The sequence below is a fragment of the Pavona decussata genome, unplaced genomic scaffold (assembly GCF_977016875.1).
Source record: "Pavona decussata unplaced genomic scaffold, jaPavDecu1.1 SCAFFOLD_93, whole genome shotgun sequence".
Lineage (NCBI taxonomy): Eukaryota > Metazoa > Cnidaria > Anthozoa > Scleractinia > Agariciidae > Pavona > Pavona decussata.
In genome coordinates this window covers 1,223,046-1,241,892 of record NW_028145510.1, presented here as the reverse complement: position 1 = coordinate 1,241,892, position 18,847 = coordinate 1,223,046, and the positions used below count along the sequence as shown (strand labels likewise).

The 18,847-nt window shown below is 37.7% G+C and overlaps 2 protein-coding genes and 1 pseudogene across 2 annotated transcripts in view; all 3 read right to left on the bottom strand.

The window, feature by feature from the left end:
- LOC146473492 (contactin-associated protein-like 2) overlaps window positions 1-18,847 on the bottom strand; it is a 129,443-nt gene that overhangs the window by 16,929 nt on the left and 93,667 nt on the right. The window lies entirely within an intron of this gene.
- The window catches only part of LOC146473494 (contactin-associated protein 1-like), a 131,524-nt gene that overhangs the window by 32,186 nt on the left and 80,491 nt on the right, over window positions 1-18,847 (bottom strand). The window lies entirely within an intron of this gene.
- LOC146473499 (contactin-associated protein 1-like) lies at window positions 3,675-10,252 on the bottom strand (annotated as a pseudogene).

Genomic DNA, 18,847 nt, shown 5'->3' with positions numbered 1-18,847 from the left:
TTTTAAGTCGGAAAAAGGTAACATATACTTTTAATATTACTTCGTTTTTTCTTTAACGAGACGTATATTAACATGATGAAGGAGATATTTTTTCCCAGAAAAGACGATTAACCATGCATCTGCGAACGATCGTACGCGTCCGAGAATAGGCCGCTCAACGTCTACAATTATTTTTCAAAATTACGGAGAAACCTCAGGCGTTCAATCAGCCAATCCTTAGGACGTGTTTAGGTCTTAAAGGAAGGAACTATATACTTGAAAATTCTCAGCTTGCTCCCGCCCTTCTGAGGTAAGTTATTGTGATAAATGCAAAAAGTGTCCGAGAATAGGCACATGTACTCATATTTCCTTGAATGTGAGAACAATAAACAGTATTCCAGTCATCGATTTCTTCACCCTCACTTCTTCCTAATCACCGATCAGACATGTTCTAATCTCTAATCAGCCCATCTGTTGAATTTTTCGCAACTTTGAAAAAGCTAATGCTCTTATATTAAAATTGTCGCCAAAACGAGACGCACTCTTCAGTTAATTTATTTCTTTAAGTCATTCCGCAAGTATCGTATTTTGCATAATTATGCCATGCCTATGGTCATGCCACATGCCATGCCGCAAACTCATGCCACCTTTTACCCTCACCGGAAAATTTCAAGGACTTATTGTGATGTTTGATAGCTTGTCACACTGCTTGAGTGGGGTGACGGAAGTTGAGGAGCTACTGCATTCGTCTCCGTCGCAAATCCCACCGACAACAAGACATCGTTGTTCTGTATGTCTGTGAACTTGTCCAACAATCAACTCTGGTTTTAGATGTAATGTTTCAGAGATATGGATACCTAGATTTGTTTATTTGGAGAACGATGCAATATTTGCTTGTCGTGGGAACAGCTACTTCTGATTGGCTAACGAAGGATGATAAAGCTTCTCATCCTTAATAGAATTAATTGCGTTCGACGAAGGAGAACGCAAGCCTAATTTCGTTTTTGCGCCCTGTGTCTTTTGAGTTGGTGTGCCTGTGTACGGCTATGCAGAACTTTTCGAGATTGCTGTAAGGACACCCAAATAGCCCCCCCGCTTGAGTTTTGCAGGGGCATGTGTCGGCCGGGAAACTGGTGCGAGCTTATGACGACTCTGACCTCGTTTTCGCGCTAGAGCCATCTTTTAATGTTGCTAGCGGGTCGAGTTTCACGTTTTGCGTGCTTGTTGGTGTGCTTGCTTGGGACTTGGCGTTTGGTGTGCTTGCTTGTCGAATTCTGGATTGTGCTTCCTTGTTGTGTGGAGTGTTATCAGATAAGTTGTGTTGTTTACGCTTGAAGTTAGAGTTACTGGCATTTGCAATCTTGCGAAATTATTGCGAAAGCTTATCGATGTTCAGTTCCTTCGTTTCAACTGCAATGTTCATCAATATTCACTGGACGTGACTGGATGGAAATATCTCTGCAGAATCTTTTCCCTTTCTTCCAGAAATCTTTTTTGTGAAAGATTGCATTGAAGAACTAACACGTTTTGTGGCCGCGGTAAAATAATTTTCCGTGGGAAATAAATTCATCGAACAGCGCATCGGACAACGCTGCACGCCCGTTGTACATTTCGTCGTGCCAGAAATAGATTTCAACCGCAAACTAGCCTGTGGAACTACGAAAAGACCCGGGCGAAAAGACTATGGTCATCAAAATCGTTGCTATGTTCAGAAACCTTTTACAATACGAGTAAAGACGGACTTTTCACCAGCAGATAATTCGCTATCCAGCGGAGAACATTTTATCCACTGGATAGAGTTATCCGCTCTCTGGATAACCTTGGCCCTGAGATGTCTTTCAAAACTTTATGCAAATTAGCTCGCTTCAGTTTGACATTTTTACGGCTTTATAGTCGCGTAAGTTTCGCGGCATTTTGGTAAAATACCTTTTGAGTAGAAGACCAAAATAGTACGCTGGCCTGTAAGTTTCGTTTTTCTCAAAGATTGAAAGCGTCTTACCGAAAATGATGTGCATTATTTTAAAGTTCGACCGGCGGTGTCACGCAACAGACGGACCGAAAATACTTTCTATTATTTTTAAGTTCAACAACGTAGCCGCTGAAATTTAAAATTCAGCTTCGTTTATTGCAAATATTTCACCTTGATAGTTACACAATACGTACAGATATAAAAGGACGAAAGGGCTACCTAAAAAAAAGTCACGCAGCAGGCCGTACAATCGGACAACTTAAGGCTGCCGAACGCACTCTATAATCGTTGATTACTACTAGTTTTAATTGTTCCAGGTTGTATTGCTATCAAGTTATTTTCTATTTCTTCACCAAGTTAAAATTCTGGCACATCGTTAAGTAAGATATTTTTAAATATGACTTATTTTAAATCAAGGGATGTAAGTATCTGTTTGTTATTTTAGCCATTCGGCTCCGGTGCGTGACACAGATTAGGGAGCGAGTGAGATTTAATTTTGTCTTGTGGTTATTTTGGTTTTTTTGTTGGTTTGTGGTACCCATGTAGACAATATTTAACATCAATATATCGTTTTTAAAACGTTTTAAGTGTTGAAAATAGTAAAAGCCTTTTTTACAAACTTTGGCCGAGGAGTTAATGTATTCTATTATGCCTTGTTATGGAGTTGTAGATTTCAATGGCGCTCAATTGTAATTTTGTCAAACTTTGATCGGCGTTCGTGCAAAAGTTCTGCTAGATCCTAAAGATTTAAAAACCGTACACCTAAAAATCAATGACTGAACTGTCTTTTGTCAAAGTATCAGAAGATTTGAGAAAATACCGGTCAGCTTTTTTTCTCGCTGAATTTGGATTATTTTTTACTTTTGCGTGATAGAGAAAAGTGTCTTCTTCATCCGAGCTCAGCTCGCTCACAAACGAGCAGATATAAAAATAATTACTATGTTTTGACTCAGGAAGAATCAATGTATTAAATTATACTAAAGAAAGAAATATTCATAGCCGCTATGTAAATGTCTGTGCAGCGAGAAGTTGAAAAGTGTAAAATTTCGAGTTCTCTCGTGGTGAAATCCGAGCTTTCGGTAGGGTAACCGTTTTGTTACGGTTTTCAGCTGTTCTATGGAATATTTCAAAAATTTAACTGTATATTCTTCACTTACTTACCTAAGCCTTCAAACTGACAAAGTATGAGCGAAATCGATTTTTTGACCGTGGCCACGATTTCTTTGATTGTTACTGACATTTACTCTTGATAGTCAATGTTTTCATCCCCGCAGGGAGCTCTTCTTAGCTTGAGGTGTTATATCAGGTGGCTACAATATAGCTGAGCGGTAATACCGAGTAGTTGCTTTGATATTCTGATATTCTGTTTGGTTCCAGCAAATTGCGGCTTCGTAAGAATTTCGAGTTTCTCAAGTTCTACAATTAATTTTTCTTGGAGTTTATCATTCAGCTGACTATACTCCTTCACGCGCTCGTTCAAAAACTTCGCCTCGATTTACTTCCTCCCCTGAGATAAACAAATTCGATAGACGCAAGACCTTGGTGATATGGGTTCCGATTTCGAAAGCCGCGTAACATTGGAATTGACGGAAAATTAGCCAAAAAACGTGACTCGAATGCATTGCAAGCCAATTTTTCAAGTTTAAGATTACCCGTTGTTAACAGACGGAGGGAATGTTATCAAGGTACACTAATGTAAAGAAGCAGAAACATAAGATATAAGTGTTTATACGCTACCATAGCACTTCAGTTTCCCCAATGTATGGTAACCTTGCTCGCCGCTACCGCCAGTATCGCCAAACCTGAGCTGTCTGACAGGAAGATGTGACTTGTCAGTGAGGAGACCGCTGTCTGCACGCCACACGTCATCCTTCGCATCACAGTTGCATTCATATCTGGGGTCTGCACATGATTTGGTCATCCCGCATGCGCACCTGCCACATTCAGATGCTCCGCCCCAGTAGTTCATTTGAGTAGAATCACGTGACACCCACTACCCGTGCATACCGTTTAGCAAGCTGGAATTATAACACTCATATTTGATAAACTGTTCACAGTGTGAAGAGCGGCTGGTGAGACTCGCCAGCTGAGACAGACTCGCTGCCGTGTAGTGAATATCAAGTAAATAACTCCCCCTGCCTTCATAGCCTTTTACCCATGTTCTGTTTTCACTATCGTGACTGACGACTGTCACGCCAACTCCATTCTTATCAGTCATATAGCAGTAAGCTATGAATGGCTCCAGACCTCCCTCGCTATCCGGATCTATGACATAATTGCCTTGTTGTGCTGTAGGATCGAGTCTCTTCAGGTCGCTGCAGGAAATTGGCAGAGAAATCTTGTTGTTTTCTGTGGAAGTATTAAATCGGGTTTAAACGGTTTCAACATTTGACCAACATTCATTCAACAAAAGTTGAACCGATTTTGGGTAAATATTGGATCAACGGAGTGTTGAAACGGTTTCAATGCCATTCAACATTTTCAAGAACAGAGAAAATGTTGAACTGATGTTGAATGAAAGTTTCTACCAATTTAAATTTGATTCAACACGCTTTCAACTTTTTTTTTCACTTTCAACAATGTTAATTGAAGGACCTGTTCAAACGTGCCCGGTAATTGACGAAAAATGTATGTATGTAACTCGTCTAACTACATCTAAAGTTAAAGTTAACTGCGTTCGTGTTCCCAACAAACCACGCTGAGTAAAAATTCGCGTCACCTGTGTGGTCAAGGTAGCCGAACTCAGTTTTGGTAATATTTTTTGACGATGAGTAGTGCAGCTCTTCTCTAGAATAATTCCTGTGACCCACAGTACGTGCAGCGATCGAGCGGCAACAAAATAATCAGGATTTGTAAGATAGAGCTGAGATTAACCAGCTTTGTTTTGCATTTTACCGTAATACATCGCGTAACCAACAGTTGCATAAATTTCCTCTGACGAAGGAATAACGCTCGAAACGTTAGCACTCGAATATCTTTACGGTGGTGAAATTACCTAATCAACTCTATTGAGAAAACCACACATTTGTTTCTACTCTCCCACCGAGCAGTTTCACAGTTTTTTTTTTAGAAATTAACCTTCTGATCTTATTGCACATATAGCCTCATTTAATTGTTTCCAGGATTAATGGAAATGATTAATTACTACAAACTTGCAAAACCACGCATTTCCTTCTTTTTTTGTCCAAAATATTTTGATTTTTTTTAGTTTCTTTTTCTGAAAATATAGCAAGTGACATTTCTCTCCAAATTGATAGATTGAACTTGAAATGACACTGGTATAATTTTTTTATGTATTCTATGTAGGAACAGATATATTGACGTATTAGGATGCCAACTTGTGTCTGTAAGTTTACATTTAATTGTGTTCAGCCTAATTAGCACACATTAGGATAAATGACAAAACCAGTTAGAAATAAAAGGTCTCCATAAATTAAAAGAGCTCGTCAAACTGAGTATTTTCTAAAAATTTGGGCGAGAACTCCTCATTGCCTGATTCTTCAATAGTGAAATAGAAATTGTGATTGTTCCCTTGATTCAAAGCAGTAAAATCTTTTTAAAATTTATACCTCCAAAACAACTGTTACCTGGATATCGGGCCATTCCCATATAGCGAGCAGGGGCTTCCATGTAACAGGCCGGACAGGTTTCTCTCGAGTGCGAGTTCAAATCACACTGATTCGTGTCCTGCCAAAAATTCAAGCTCAGGCAACTTGGGTCATCGATGCACAAATCAAGGCAGTCGGAATAGTTGTTTGTGACGCTGGAGCTGTAGTTTTTGTAAAAGAGAGCGAATCCTTGCTGAGATCTTTCTCCACGACACTTCTCGCTTCTGGCTTGCATGGCTTGAAACGGAGACAGGCAATATACGAGGACAAAATAGATTTGATTCATTTTTTCTTCTTCGGAATTCCTGTTAAAGTCTAGTGAACGCTATTAAAGAACAGCGTTTTGTTTAAGAGTGCGAAATAATTGCCAAATTGTTTTCTCTTGCCTTGACACAATTTGGTGCTTGCTTTTAGATCTTACATGTAACGCCGGAAATAATTTTCATCTTCGTGTTCCTTTTCAGCTGTTCAAACACGTTTTTCAATTGAAGCACTGTCACCGGGAATATTTGCTTTATTTAAGTAAATATTAACTTAGTCCCCTTTCGTCATTTAGGCAGATCTCATCCAAGTGTCTCGGAAGAGAGGGGGAGGGGTGGTATTTTGCAAGCGGCTTCTCACTACTTCTACATCTTGGCTTGTTGGTGACATGTGAAATTAGCCACTTATTTTTCACTGAAATTGATAAGAGGCGAAACTATGTCTAAAAAATTTATGACTGATCGGCGCGCGGGGCTCCTTTAACTACATTTCCACAATCCCATGCGGTACTCTTTGGATCCTGAGAATTTTTTTTATATTTTTTGGCAGAAATTAAATTTTGCCAAGAAATGAAAATTAACCTTAATGCTCATTATGAAGTTTGGTCAGTTGCGGGTGACTTTTAGCAAAAGTCAAATTTGTTTACTTCCTGTGTCGGACGAAGGAAACATATGACGTTTCCGTCTTCAAAAAGAACCAGTGAGTTGATGGGCAGTCTTCTGACTATTTGGAATTATTTTCAAGTTTAAATGGTCGAGAAAGCAGCAAATGGATCGCGATTTTTTATAAAGATCACGATGCTTTTTAATCTATCAACATGTTTCCGTGTGACTGACACATCTTCATCAGTTACAAAAAGTTTACAAAATACAGAGTGGGAGGTCTCGCGAAATTAAAAATGTCTATTAATCGACAGAGGTCCCTTGGTAGTCAGATAATAAGTGCATTGTATTCACCTATTGGGTTTATGGTTGGATTTGACGTCTGACCCAGTATCATTACGAAAAAGGAAATTAATTTATCGCGGTGTTATTTTCCTTCTCATCCTTACATAACCCTACGCATTTCAATTTCTCCTTGGTTTACTTATTTATTTTGGCATATGTATTCACTTTACTTTTCGTGAAATTTTTAGAAACCAAGAGGAAATAAAGCAGCCCTCAGTATTGACTTTTTAAACTGAGCAACCATTTGATACGAATTTTGTAGATTGGCGTATTTGTTCATTTTGAAAACGTTTTTCTTTATTTTTAAGATTAACTGACAAGCAAAGCGAAAACCTGTCAACCGCGGATTAGACCGTAAGCTTCCTGTGTTATTTCTGCAAAGTTAAATTAAAGTTGGCTGATCTCCTATCAATCAATCAATCAGTCAGTCAGTCAGTCAGTCAGTCAGTCAATCAATTAATCAATCAAGCAAGCAATTAAAGAAGGAATGAATTAATCATACTAATGAATAACCAGTAGTACTAGTCGTAACTAGGGACCTTAAGCAGAGACGACGACGACGACGACGACTACGACGACGACGAAGACGAAGACGAAACTTAAAAAATTACCTTCGCGTCTTCCGAATAAATTCGCGATGATTTATAGTCTCTCAGTTTGTGCAATGTAGCCGAACTATCGAGGAGCTAACGTCGTAGGGGCGCCTTTAAAGTTCAGAAAGAGCCGGAAAGGAAAATTAATCATCATGCGTTCACGTTCTCCATAAAACCTTAAATTTGTTCATTTCACATTGTTGTTTTGTAGAGGACGACAAAGAAATGTACCAAAGTGTATAACGCACGTGCAGAGCCAGTGTTTTGCTAATTGAAACTATTGTTTTCTGACGTTCTCGTTGACGTCGTCGTCGTCGCTGCTTAAGGTCCCTACTATGTCTGTAAGGAGCAACGCGACAAAATAAACGCACCGGGTCCCGTAGTATTAAAGAAGCTTATCAGCAGCAAATTGTAGAACGAACGGTATTACATGAGTAAGGAGGACTTTACAGTTAGGGAAATACATTGATTTCAATATTTCGAAAGTCACGGCCTTTCTTCCGTTATGCTGAAGAAGAGAGCTTATTTATTTATTCAATACATGACCAATCAGATAATAAATAAAATATTTCCAAGGATCTTTTTCACGTCTACGGAAAGCAGTTTTTCTATTATAATAGTTAAAAGTGACTGTCTTGTATCTTTTTTCCTCTATAAAAATATTTGGAAGTCGACGAAAATAATTTCTGCTTGTTTTCTTCAGCACGTTCACTCAAACTGTTGAATGTCCGTAAAAATAGCTGAAAGGAGGGAGTTGAAAATGCCGCGGAAAGAAAAATTATCAAATGAAGCGTGCATCATTTTTGTACTAGTAAAGTAAGTGGATGTGCAAGGGATGGAAAAGCTGCTTTTTACCATTTGGGATCACTCGTACCTACAAATGAAGACTATTGTAGAATTTATTACCGATCAGTTTATAAAAACGTATATAATCGTTATAAGGTAGAGAAAAGTTTGGCTGAACCTGTCTACTACTGTTTCTTTGATAAGTGCTTCAGTGAAATAGTCCTAAAACGTCTGGCCTTTTTTACAACATTCTCAGCGCCCGACCCAGACTACTTCTTCAAAACTAGATTTATAAAATTTATGCCGCTTTTAGTCCTGGCTATGGCATAGGGATGACAGTTGTCAGCTAAATTGAAACCATAATGAACTCTGGAAGTCTTTATATATTGTACTAAACGTGCAATTTGTTGTTTCTTGAAAAGTGATTGCTTCTCCATCTTCTTTCTTAAAGTGGTTTACAACTGAGTGTTTCAAAATCAAAACCAAAATTATTTCTCTTGCCAATCACAACAAATGTAAACAGCACAATCAGCCAATCAGAACTCGTAGCAAATACATATTACCTGCGTCAAGCACGGGAAAAAGCACGATTGGTTTTGGTTTGGCTTCCCATTGGTTGAGACTTAAAATGGCTCGAACTTTGCCAACCAATAGAGTCTAGTAAAGCAAAACCAAAGCAAACGCGAAATTACTTTCGACACTCAATTGAAAACCGCTCTATCACAAAAACCAACACTTCCAAATTCCCATTCGGCCCGGAAAGAACTCTTTAGGGCTCCGTAGATAAAAAAAATTACATTTTACGTTTCCTCTTTTTTATCCAGAGGAAAGCTCTTAATATCGCAGATGTAACTACTAACATAAAAGAAACAGGATCGGTGGCTTCTAGTTTGATCGGTAAGAAGTTTTCAAGAAAATGATATCACGGATTTACAACCAGTTAACAAGAATTCTAGGGACGATTTGGACGAATTTTTGAGGCCAAATTTCAATTATTTCAGTCTGTATACGTATGAAATTAGAATAGTAGAATTATCATAAAGCGCGAAAAAGCAATTTAAAAAGTGTTTCAAGCACACTGTAAGTGGCACACAACACTATAAATTACAAACTTGGGAAAGCGTGCATTTCCTTCCTCTGTTATTGACAATAATGTTGATTTGTTGTTGTTGTTGTTGATGATGATGATGTTTTTTTTTTTTTTGCTAATTTGTAGTTAGTGACAACCATCTTCCAATTCACGGTTTGATAACACACATATGGTGTATCATTTTATGTATTTTATGACTAGAGGGAGATAAATATTGACGTATAAGGACGCCAACATGTTTCTGTAAATTTATATTTAATTGTGTTTAGCCTCATTAGCACACTTTAGGACAAACAACTTTAACAAAGCCAGCTGAAAATAAATGGTCTCCATAAATTAAAAGAGCTCGTCAAACTCAGTGTTTTCTAAAAATTTGGGCGAGAACTCCTCATTGCCTGATTCTTCAACAGTGAAAATGAGATTGTGACTGTTCCCGTGATTCAAATCAGTAAAATCTTTTTAAAATATATACCTCCAATACTGTTACCTGGATATCGGGCCATCCCCATATAGCGGGCAGGGGCTTCCATGAAACAGGCCGGACAGGTTTCTCTCGAGTGAGAGTTCAAATCACACTGATTCATGTTCAGCCAGAAATTCAAACTCATACAACTTGGGTCATCAAGGCACAAATCGAGGCAGTCGGAATAGTTGTTTGTGATGTTGGAGCTGTAGTTTTTGTAAAAGAGAGCGAATCCTTGTTGTGATCTTTCTCCTCGACACTTCTCGCTTCTGCCTTGTATGGATTGATACAGAAGGAGGGAACAAGCGAGAGCAACATAGATTTCATTCATGTTCTGATGTTCCTTTTGAAGTCTTGTGAGTGCTAAGGAACAGCCTCGAGACGATTCGCTGCTGACTTGTGGAGCTTCCAACGACAGGAAATATTAAACACAAGAAGAGGAAATGGATCCCATTCACGTTTTCCTCTTCGTGTTCCTGTCCAGCTGTCAAAAACGCTTTTAAATTAAAGTACTTCCTCCGGAAATATTTGATTTACACAAGCAAATATTTGCTTAACTGCCTCTCCAGTTAATGTAGATCTCGTCTAAGTGTCGCAGAACCCACTTAGGCTCCTAAAAATTCTTTAACTGCGATTTCGGCATAAAGTAAATTTTGACAAGAACTGAAAATTAACCTTTCTACTCACCGCATGGTATATCAAATTTTATTTCACTTATGCAAATTGCCAATCTTCTTTAGATAAAACTATCAATTAAAGCCAGAATAATACCGTTTGATGAACTCTTTTCAAATATCACATCCAAAAATTAAAGTTCATTTAAAAAACTTTTTAGCAATTCTTACGTTTGGGGGTTAGTAATTCTTACGTTTGGGGGTTAATTTTCTTACGTTTAAGGGTTAGTAAATCTTACGCTTGGGGGTTAGTAATTCTTACGTTTGGGGGTTAGTAAATCTTACGTTTGGGGGTTAGTTTTCTTACGTTTGGGGGTTAGTAAATCTTATGTTTGGGGGTTAGTAATTCTTACGTTTGGGGGTTAGTAATTCTTACGTTTGGGGTTAGTTTTCTTACGTTTGGGGGTTAGTAATTTTTACGTTTGGGGGTTAGTAATCATTACGTTTGGGAGTTAGATTTCTAAAGTTTGGATACTATAATTAGTAATTCTTACGTTTCAAGGCTAGTTACTCTTACGTTTGAAGGTTAGATTTCTTACGTTTAGGGCTTAGCAATTCTTACGTTTGGGAGTTAGATTTCTTACGTTTGGGGGTTAGTAATTCTTACGTTAAGGGGCTAGATTTCTTACGTTTGGGGGTTAGTAATTCTTACGTTTGGGAGTTAGATTTCTTACGTTTGGGGGCTAGTAATTCTTACCTTTGACGGTTAGACTTCTTGCGTTTGGGGGTTAATTTTCTTACGTTTAGGGATTAGTAATTCTTACGTTTGGGGGCTAGTAATTCTTTTGGTTGTGGGTTAGATTTCTTACGTTTGGAAGGTTAGTAATTCTTATGTTTGGTGGTTAAATTTCTTACGTTTGGGGTTAGTAATTCTTACGTTTGTGGGTTAGATTTTTTACCTCAGGGGATCAGTAATTCTTACGTTAAGAGGTTAGATTTCATACGTTTGGGGGTTAGTAAATCTTACGTTTGGGGGTTAGTTTTCTTACGTTTTGGGGTTAGTAATTCTTAAGTTTGGGGGTTAGTAATTCTTACGTTTGGGGGTTAGTAATTCTTACGTTTGGGGTTAGTTTTCTTACGTTTGGGGGTTAGTAATTCTTATGTTTCGGGGTTAGATTTCTTACGGTTGAGGGGTTAGTAATTTTTACGTTTGGGGGTTAGTAATCATTACGTTTGGGAGTTAAATTTCTAAAGTTTGAATACTATTTTTAGTAATTCTTACGTTTCGGGGCTAGTTACTCTTACGTTTGGGGGTTAGATTTCTTACGTTTAAGGGGTTAGTAATTCTTTTGTTTGGGAGTTAGATTTCTTACGTTTGGGGGTTAGTAATTCTTAAGTTTGGAGGTTAGTAATTCTTACGTTTGGGGGCTAGATTTCTTACGTTTGAAGGTTAGTTATTCTTACGTTTGGGGGTTAGTAATTCGTTTGTTTGTGGGTTAGATTTCTTACGTTTGGAGATTAGTAATTCTTATGTTTGGGGGCTAGATTTCTTACGTTTGGGGGTTAGTAATTCTGACGTTTGGGGTTAAATTTCTTACGTTTGAGTGTTAGTAATTCTTACGTTTGGGGGTTAGTTTTCTTACGTTTGGGGCCGGGTTAGTAGTTCTTACGTTAAGGGGTTAGATTTCTTACGTTTGGGGGTTAGTAATTCTTACTTTTGGGAGTAAAATTTCTTACGTTTCGGGCTTAGTAATTATTACGTTTGGGCGTTAGATTTCTTACGTTTGGGAGCTAGTAATTCTTAGCTTTGACGGTTAGACTTCTTACGTTTGGGGGTTGGTTTTCTTACGTTTAGGGATTAGTAATTCTTACGTTTGTGGGCTAGTAATTCTTTTGTTTGTGGGTTAGATTTCTTCCGTTTGGAGGTTAGTAATTCTTACGTTTGGGGTTAGTAATTCTTACGTTTGGGGGTTAGATTTTTTACCTTCTTGGGTCAGTAATTCTTACGTTAAGAGCTTAGATTTCTTAAGTTTGGGTGTTAGCAATTCTTACGTTTGGGAGTTAGATTTCTTACGTTTGGGGGTTAGTAACTCTTACGTTTGGGGGTTAGTTTTCTTACATTTAGGAATTAGTAATTCTTACGTTTGGGGTTACATTTCTGACGTTTGGGGGTTAGCAATTCTTAGGTTAAGGGGTTAGATTTCTTACGTTTGGGGGTTAGTAATTCTTACGTTTGCGGATTAGATTTCTTACGTTTGGGGGTTGGTAATTCTTACGTTTGAGGGTTACATTTCATACGTTTGGGGGTTACTAATGCTTACGTTTTGGGGTTCGTTTTCTTACGTTTGGGGGTTACATTTCCTACGTTTGAGGGTTACTAATAGACCATTTCAAAGTTACTTTGAACTTCATTATGAAAGCAAAGCTAAGTGCAAAGTTTTTGTTATAAAAATTAGTTTTCATTCATTTGCAAACAAGACGAATTTTCATATGAAAAGTTTTGCACTTAGCCTCGCTTTCATAGTGAGGTTCACAGCAACTCAAAAATGGCCTATTGTTAAGTTTTTTGATTAGATTTCTTACGTATCGGGGCTAGTAATTCTTACGTTTGGTGGTTAGTTTTCTTACATTTGGAGGTTAGTAATTCTTACGTTTGGGGGTTAGTTTTCTTACGTTTAAAGGGTTAGTAATTCTTACGTTTGGGGGTTAGTTATCTTACGTTTGGGGGTTAGTTTTCTTACCTTTGGGTGTTAGTAATCATTACGTTTAGGAGTTAGATTTCTAAAGTTTGGATACTATAATTACTAATTCTTACGTTTCGGGGCTAGTTACTCTTACGTTTGGGGGTTAGATTTCTTACGTTTGGGGGTTAGTAACTCTTACGTTTGGGGGTTAGTAATTCTTAAGTTTGGAGGTTAGTAATTCTTACGCTTGGGGGTTAGTTATTCTTACGTTTGGGGGTTAGTAATTACCTTTGGGGACTAGTAATTCTCGGCTCTTGTTTGTTGGTTAGATTTCTTACGTTTGGAGCTTAGTAATTCTTACGTTTGGGGGTTAGATTTGTTATGTTTGGGGGTTAGTAATTCTTACGTTTGGGGGTTAGTTTTTTTACCTTTGGAGGTTAGTAATTCTTACGCTAAGGAGTAAGATTTCTTACGTTTTGGGGGTTACTAATTCTTACGTTTGGGGGTTAGTAATTATTACGTTTAGGCGTTAGATTTCTTACGTTTAGGGTTTAGTAATTTTTACCTTTAAGGGTTACATTTCTTACGTTTGGGGGTTAGTAATTCTTACGTTTGGGGGTTAGTTTTCGTACGTTTAGGGGTTATTAATTCTTACGTTTGAACGTTAGTTTTCTTACGTTTGGGGATTAGTAATTCTTAGGTTTAGGGGCTAGTAATTCTTTCGTTTGGAGGTTAGTAATTCTTTTGTTTGGGGGTTAGTTTCCTTACTTTTGGGGGTTAGTAATTCTTACGTTCAATGCTTAGAATTTTATTACGTTTGGGGGTTAGTAATTCTTACGTTTGAGGGTTAGTTTTCTTACGTTTGGGGGTTAGTTTTCTTACGTTTGTGGGTTAGTAATTCTCACGTTTGGGGGTTAGTAATTCGTAGGTATACGGGTTTAGATTTCTAAAGCTTTGGGGCTAGTAATTCTTACGTTTGGGGGATAGTTTTCTTGAGTTTGATGGTTAGTAACTGTTAAGTTTAGGGGTTAGTTTTCTTACGTATGGGGGTTACTAATTCTTACGTTTTGGGGTTAGTTTTTTTACGTTTGAACGTTAGTTTTCTTACGTTTGGCTGTTAGTAATTCTTAGGTTTAGCGGTTCGTTTTTTTTTTTCTAATTCTTACGTTAAGGGTAACTTTTCTTACGTTTGAGGGTTAGTAAATCTTACGTTTGAGGGTTAGATTTCTTAACTTTGGCGCCTAGTAATTCTTACGTTTGGGGATTAGTTTGCTTACGTTTGAGTTAGCAATTCTTACGTCTATGGGTTAGTTTTCTTACGTTTGAGGCTTAGTAATTCTTAAGTTTGGAGGATAGTTTTCTTACGTTTGGGGGTTGGTTTTTCTTACGTTTGTGGGCTAGTAATTCAAACGTTTGGGGGTTATATTTTTAACGTTTGGGGGCTTATAATTCTTGCGTTTGGGGGTTAGATTTCTTACGTTTGGGGGCCGGTAACTCTTCCGTTTTGGGGTTAGTTTTCCTACGTTTGGGGGTTAGTAATTCTTACGTTTGGGGGTTAGATTTCTTACGTTCGGAGGTTAGTAATTCTTACGTTTGGAGGTAAGATTTCTTATATTTGGGGGTTAGTAATTCTTACGTTTTGGGGGTTAGATTTCTTACCTTTATGGGTTAGTAATTCTTACGTTTGGGGGTTAGTTTTCTTACGTTTGAATGTTAGTAATTCTTACTTTTGATGGTTAGTTATCTTACGTTTGAGGGTTAGTAATACTTACGTTTAGAAGATAGTTTTCTTACGTTTGGTGGTTAAATTTCTTACGTTTGGAGGTAAGGAATTTTTATGTTTGGGGGTTAGATTTCTTACGTTTAGGGGTTAATAATTCTTACGTTTCGGGGTTAGATTTTGTTACGTTTAGGGGTTGGTAATTCTTACGTTTAGGCGTTTTTTTTCTTACGTTTTAGGGTTAGTAATTCTTACGTGTGGGGGTTGATTTTCTTACGTTTGGAGGTTAGTAATTTTAACGTTTGTGGGTAAGAATTCTTACGTTTGGGGGTAAGTAATTTTTTAAATTGGTGGATAGATTTCCTATGTGTAGGGGTTAGTAATTTTTACGTTTGTGGGTTAGATTTCTGACGTTTGGGGGTTAGTACTTCTTACGTTTGTGGGTTGGATTTCGTAGGTTTGGGGATTAGTTTTCTTACCTTTGGGGGTTTTTAATTCTTAGGTTTGGGGGATAGATTTCTCACGTTTGGGGGTTAATTTTCTTACGTTTAGAGGTTAGTAAATCTTACGTTAGGGGGTTAGATTTTTCACGCTTCGGAGTTAGTAATTCTTACGTTTGGAGGTTAGATTTCTTACGTTTAGGGGTTTGTAATTCTTACGTTTTAGGGTTAGATCTCTTACGTTTATAGGCTGGTTTTCTTACGTTTATGTGTTAGTAATTTTTACGTTTGGGGGTTAGTAATTCTTAAGTTTGGGGGTTAGTAATTTTTACGTTTGGGGGTTAGATTTCTTACGTTTTGGGGTTAGTAATTCTTAAATTTGGGAGTTACGTTTGGAGGTTTTAAATTCTTACTTTTGGGGGTTAGATTTCTTACGTTTGGGGGTTAGGTGTCTTACGTTTAGTGGTTAGTAATTCTTACGTTTTGGGGTTAGATTTTGTTACGTTTAGGGGTTCGTAATTCTTACGTTTAGGCGTTACTTTTCTTACCTTTTGGAGTTAGTAATTCTTATGTTTGGGGTTGAATTTCTTACGTTTGGGGGTTAGTAATTTTTACGTTTGTGGGTTAGATTTCTTACATTTGGGGGTTAGTATTTTTGCGATAGATGGTTAGATTTGTTATGTTCGGGGTTAGTAATTCTTACGTTTGTGGGTTAGATTTCTTACTTCTGGGGGCTAGCAATTCTTACGTTTAGAGGTTAGTTTTATTACGTTCTGGGGTTAGGAATTCTTATGTTTGGGGGTTAGATTTCTAACGTTTTAGGGTTAGTAATTCTTACGTTTGGGGGTTGAATTTTTTACGTTTGGGGGTTAGTAGTTTTAACGTTTGTGGGTTAGATTTCTTACGTTTTGGGGCTAGTAATTTTTACGATTGGTGGTTAGATTCCTTATGTGTGGGGGTTAGTAATTCTTACGTTTGTGGGTTAGATTTCTTACGTTTGGTGGTTAGTACTTTTTACGTTTGGGGGTTAGACTTTGTACGTTTGGGGGTTAGTTATCTTTCCTTTAAGGGTTAGATTTCTTACTTTTGGGGGTTAGTATCTCTTAGGTTTGGAAGTTATTTTTCTTTCCTTTGGGGGTTTTTAATTCTTACGTTTTGGGGTTAATTTTCTTACGTTTGGAGGTTAGTAAATCTTACGTTAGCGGCTAGATTTTTCACGTTTTGGGGTTAGTAATTCTTACGTTTGGGGGTTAGATTTCTTACGTTTAGGAGTTTGTAATTCTTACGTTTTAGAGTTTGATCTCTTACTTTTGAAGGCTGGTTTTCATACGTTTTAGGGTAAGTAGTTCTAAAAATTGGGAGTTAGTTTTCTTACGTTTGGAGGTTTTAAATTCTTACTTTTGGGGGTTAGATTTCTTACGTTTGGGGGTTAGGTTTCTTACGTTTGGGGGTTATTAATTCTTACGTTAAGGGGTTATTTTACTTACGTTTGGGGGTTAGTAATTCTTACGTTTGGGGGTTAGATTTCTTTTGTTTGGTGGCTCGTAATTCTAACAATTAAGGGTTAGATTTCTTACGGTTGGGGGTTAGTAATTTTTACGTTTGTGTGTTAGATTTCTTACATTTGGGGGTTAGTAATTTTTACGATTGGTGGTTAGATTTCTTATGTTTGGGGGTTAGTAATTCTTACGTTTGTGGGTTAGATTTCTTGCGTTTGGGGGGTAGTAATTCTTACGTTTGTGGGTTAGTTTTTTTTTACGTTTGGAGGTTAGTAAATCTTACGTTTTGGGGTTAGATTTCTTACGTTTTGGGGTAATTGTTAAGTTTAGGAGTTAAGAGCCATTCTCCAGGAAAGTGAGGCAAAGTTGGAAATGAAAAATTTTAACCCCCCTTCAATTTTTGTGTGGAGGTTTTTTTCTTTGGGGGATAAACAAAAACAACCATATTTGGATCGGCAGATGTATCGTTGCCATGGTAACCGCACTAAATGACGTTAGGACCATGTTTTGAGCAAAAGTTCCATTCTCAAAAAGTAAAAGGAAACGAGTCTGGTTCTCGGGTGCCTGTGAACCAATTCAAATGAAATTCATACAGATGGTAGAGCCACTCTCCCAGTTTATAGAATTTGCCGTTAAAATAATTAGGGTTTTATAAACAAGAAGAGAATGCTCGTCTTACTATGTTCCCTCTCAGACATTTTGACAAGCAGGAAAAACAAGCACAACCATATTCGTAATTTCTCCGAAAGTACTCTTTCCACATAAACCAAATTAGTAGCAGAGATTACACAGGTATTGACGTTTAAAAAGATCATAAAATCTATTTGGGGAAAACTATATTCTGGCCATGGGTGCTGAAGACACCTGAGACAAATTGCAAAAAATGCAAAATTGGTAATTTTGAGGGCTCTAGTATTTGGCTCAAACAGGCTTTAGAAAGAGAAAATCAGCTTCAAAAGTATCTTTTATCATCTTGTCTGCTACCTACACTTAGTAAATAAGGTTTTGGCCAACGAATGTGATGAAATATAAATTGATACAAAACCTACCTGGAAGGTTTTGGGAATTTCTTCAGGATGCCGTCGCGTGGTTCTCTCCAGTATCTCTCCTTCGCACGCTCCGTTTTTTGGACCAAATCTAGCGCAGACTCTAATCTAACAGTTACTCCCATCGAATATCCAGTTTGCTGTGTTTCAGACCAGAGATAATGACAAAAGTAGCCCGCATACACTTGACAAAGAATAGTTGACAAGGTCCAAAACATGGTCGTAATACTTGCGATTTCTGCCGTCGAGCACCTAAATTCATCAATATTATCAAACCATGAAGTAAAGTTAATGTGTCGAGATCAATGTACAAAGCAATTGAGTGCCTTTCAACAATCCAAAGTAACGTCTTTGGCTAAAATCGAGTCAGATATTGCGATAGTCGACAAGTCAAGAACGGTGAATAAACTGGAAGTCCGAGAAGCACGACTGCTGACCGGATGTAACACAATGCAATGGCATGTAACAGCGGATGTAAGTGTAATGATATCCTCTTGTAATGGGGTTGTTTAACAATGGCAAGTGAAGAAAGCTAAAACAAAACAAAAACAAAAACAGAAGATCCGAATGAAAACAAATATTCGTGACAAGAGAATGAAAAATTCGCACGTGAAATGTTACATTTATTTACCTGCACGGCAAAGAATAAGATCCATTTTGTCGCTGATTTCATCACGGTTTATACCAAGTCCGTAGGCTTGCACATGCCTGGAAATATCCCTTTGACATTCACTGAGTTTTATATTGTTTCCACTACACTCACAAACGTCCCTTTTGGGATTTGAAAAAGAACAACTTTCCATTGTCCCGACCAGGATATTTTCCTTCGCACGTGTTTTTGGTCGACGGCACAAATTTACTTCCGGTCACCCCTCCCCCCACCAAAAAAAACAACAACAAACAAATAAATAAACAAACAGAAAGAATGCCAAAATTTGGGCAGGTATTGGGTACTGAATGTGAAAATTTATCGGCCTGGAGAAGACTTATTTATTTCTGGAGGAGAGGTGGGTCAAACATTCCAACTTCGTAACTTCTAATGTGTACGCTAATGCCCCAGATCAGCGACGTATCTTACGTGCAGGCCATCCTTAACATCCGATAATCAATGAATTAAAAAGCAAACCAACCCAGAAAACATGGGCGGC